Source organism: Triticum dicoccoides, chromosome 6A (genome assembly GCF_002162155.2).
Source record: "Triticum dicoccoides isolate Atlit2015 ecotype Zavitan chromosome 6A, WEW_v2.0, whole genome shotgun sequence".
NCBI classification, from domain to species: domain Eukaryota; kingdom Viridiplantae; phylum Streptophyta; class Magnoliopsida; order Poales; family Poaceae; genus Triticum; species Triticum dicoccoides.
The window spans coordinates 620,168,554-620,172,773 of NC_041390.1; positions in this window are offsets into that span (position 1 = coordinate 620,168,554).

The following is a 4,220-nucleotide window of genomic DNA, read 5'->3' on the forward strand; positions in this document are numbered from 1 at the left end:
TGTAGACTTTGGCAGAACGGCTCGATGGTCGTAAGGCTAATGAGTACAGATGGATTTCAAAAGGAAGACGGACAATGATGGTAAATGTCTCCATTAAGAAAGCTCGACTTGTCGTTAAGATGTTTTCCGACAAGTTCAAGGAGTTGACTACGATGAGATTTTCTCACTCGTAGCGATGCTAAGAGTCTGTTGGAATTATATTAGCGATTACTGCATTATTTATGAAATCTTGCAGATAGGATGTCAAAACATTGTTTCCTCGATGATTTTAATGAGGAAAGGTTGTATGTGATACAACCGGAAGGTTTTGTCAATCCCGAAAGATGCTAATAAGTATGCAAAGCTCCAGCAATCCTTCTAAGGACTGGAGTGAGCATCTCGGAGTTGGAATGTATGCTTTGATGATGATAAAAAATTTTGGGTTTGTACAAAGTTTATGAGAAACTTGTATTTCCAAAGAAGTGAGTGGGAGCACTATAGAATTTCTGATGAGTATATGTTGTTGACATATTGTTGATCAAAAATGACGTAGAATTTCTGGAAAGCATATAGGGTTATTTTGAAAGTGTTTTTCAATGGAAAGCCTGGATTAAGCTACATGAACATTGAGCATCAAGATCTATAAGGATAGATCAAAATGCTTAATAGTACTTTCAAATGAGCACATACCTTGACATGATCTTGAAGGTGTTCAAGATGGACCAGTCAAAGAAGGAGTTCTTGCCTGAGTTGTAAGGTACGAAGTTAAGACTTAAAGCTCGACCACGGCAGAATAGAGAGAAAGGACGAAGGTCGTCCCCTATGCTTAAGACGTAGGCTCTTCAGTATGCTATGCTGTGTACCGCACCTGAAGTGTGCCTTGCCATGAGTCAGTCAAGGGGTACAAGAGTGATCCAAGAATGGCTCACAGGACAGCGGTCAAAGTTATCCTTAGTAACTAGTGGACTAAGGAATTTTCTCGATTATGGAGGTGGTAAAAGAGTTCGTCGTAAAGGTTACGACGATGCAAGCTTGACACCTATCCGGATAGCTCTGAGTAGAGAGACCGGATACATATAATGGAGCAATAATTTAGAATAGCTCCAAGTAGCACAGTTGTTTGGAATAGCTCCAAATAGAGCGTGGTAGCTGCATCTAGGAGATGACATAGAGATTTGTAAAGCACACACGGATCTGAAAGGTTCAGACCCGTTGACTAAAACCTCTCTCACAAGCAACATGATCAAACATAAAACTCATTGAGTGTTAATCACATAGTGATGTGAACTAGACTACTGACTCTAGTAAACTCTTGGGTATTAGTCACATGGCGATGTGACCTGTGAGTGTTAATCACATGGCGATGTGAACTAGATTATTGACTCTAGTGCAAGTGGGAGACTATTGGAAATATGCCCTAGAGGCAATAATAAAAGTATTATTATTATATTTCCTTGTTCATGATAATTGTCTTTTATTCATGCTATAACTGTATTATCCGGAAATCGTAATACACGTGTGAATACATAGACCACAATATGTCCCTAGTGAGCCTCTAGTTGACTAGCTCGTTGTGATCAACAGATAGTCATGGTTTCCTGGCTATGGACATTGGATGTCGTTGATAACGGGATCACATCATTAGGAGAATGATGTGATGGACAAGACCCAATCCTAAGACTAGCATAAAAGATCGTGTAGTTCATTTGCTAGAGCTTTGCCAATGTCAAGTATCTCTTCCTTCGACCATGAGAGCGTGTAACTCCTGGATACCGTAGGAGTGCTTTGGGTGTATCAAACGTCACAACGTAACTGGGTGACTATAAAGGTGCACTACAGGTATCTCCGAAAGTATCTATTGTTTTATGCGGATCGAGACTGGGATTTGTCACTCCGTGTAAACGGAGAGGTATCTCTGGGCCCACTCGGTAGGACATCATCATATGCGCAATGTGACCAAGGAGTTGATCACGGGATGATGTGTTACGGAACGAGTAAAGTGACTTGCCGGTAACGAGATTGAACAAGGTATTGGATACCGACGATCGAATCTCGGGCAAGTAACATACCGATAGACAAAGGGAATTGAATACGGGATTGATTAAGTCCTTGACATCGTGGTTCATCTGATGAGATCATCGTGGAACATGTGGGAGAGCCATCATGGGTATCCAGATCCCGCTGTTGGTTATTGACCGGAGAACGTCTCGGTCATGTCTACATGTCTCCCGAACCCGTAGGGTCTACACACTTAAGGTTCGATGACGCTAGGGTTATAAAGGAAGTTTGTATGTGGTTACCGAATGTTGTTCGGAGTCCCGGATGAGATCCCGGACGTCACGAGGAGTTCCGGAATGGTCCGTAGGTAAAGATTTATATATGGGAAGTCCTATTTTGGCCACCGGAAAATGTTCGGGATTTTTCGGTATTGTACCGGGAAGGTTCTAGAAGGTTCCGGAGTGGGGCCCACCTGCATGGGGGGACCCACATGGATGTGGGTAGTGGGGGCAAGGCCCCACACCCCTGGTCAAGGCGCACCAAGATCCCCCCTTAGAAGGAATAAGATCATATCCCGAAGGGATAAGATCAAGATCCCTAAAAAGGGGGGATAACAATCGGTGGGGAAGGAAATAATGAGATTTCTTTCCTCCCACCTTGGCCAACGCCCCAATAGGACTTGGAGGGCAAGAAACCAGCCCCTCCACCCCTATATATAGTGGGGAGGCGCATGGGAGCTATACACGAAGTTCTGGCACAGCCCTACCTCTCTTCCTACTCCTCCTCTCCCATGGTGCTTGGCGAAGCCCTGCTGGATTGCCACGCTCCTCCACCACCACCACGCCGTTGTGCTGCTGTTGGATGGAGTCTTCCTCAACCTCTCCCTCTCTCCTTGCTGGATCAAGGCGTGGGAGACGTCACCGGGCTGTACGTGTGTTGAACGCGGAGGTGCCGTCCGTTCGGCACTAGGATCATCGGTGATTTGAATCACGACGAGTACGACTCCATCAACCCCGTTCACTTGAACGCTTCCGCTTAGCGATCTACAAGGGTATGTATATGCACTCTCTTTCTACTTGTTGCTGGTCTCTCCATAGATAGATCTTGGTGACACGTAGGAAAATTTTGAATTTCTGCTACGTTCCCCAACAAGAGGGAGCGTGCGATGTTTGATCACATCAAGCTTGGAAAAACTTCCAACACATATTGCCAGTTCACCTTTAGCTAGTCTCCGTTTACTCTGCAGCCTTTTATTTTGAGTTTATTAACATTTAGCAACCGAACCGGTATCTAATACCATGGTGCTACTAGGAGTACTAGTAAAGTACACATTAACACAATGTACATCCAATATACTCCTATCGACCTTGCCAGCCTTCTCATCTACCAAGTATCTAGGGTAATTCTGCTCCAGTGGCTGTTCCCCTTATTACAGTAGCACTTAGTCTCGGGTTTGGGTTCAACCTTGGGTTTCTTCACTAGAGCAGCAGCTGATTTGCCGTTTCATGAAGTATCCCTTCTTGCCCTTGCCCTTCTTGAAACTAGTGGTTTCACCAACCATCAACAATTGATGCTCCTTCTTGATTTCTACTTTTGTGGTGTCAAACATCGCGAATATCTTAAGGATCATCATATATGTCCCTGATATATTATAGTTCATCACGAAGCTCTAGCAGCTTGGTGGTAATGACTTCGGAGAAACATCACTATCTCATCTGGAAGATCAACTCCCACTCGATTCAAATGATTGTTGTACTCAGACAATCTGAGCACAAGCTCAACAATTGAGCTTTCCTCCCTTAGTTTGCAGGCTAAGAAAATCGTCGGAGGTCTTATACCTCTTGACGTGGGCACGAGCCTGAAATCCCAATTTCATCCCTCGAAACATCTCATATGTTTCGCGATGTTTCAAAACGTCTTTGGTGCCTCAACTCTAAACCGTTTAACTGAACTTTCACGTAGTTATCAAAATGTGTATGTCAGATGTTCGCAACATCCACAGACAACGTTCGAGGTTCAGCACACTGAGCGGTGCATTAAGGACATAAGCCTTCTATGAAGCAATGAGGACAATCCTCAGTTTACGGACCTAGTCCGCATAATTGCTACTATCAACTTTCAACTAAAATTTCTCTAGGAACATATCTAAACAGTAGAACTAAAGCGCGAGCTACGACATAATTTGTGAAGACCTTTTGACTATGTTCAGGATAATTAAGTTCATCTTATGAACTCCCACTCAG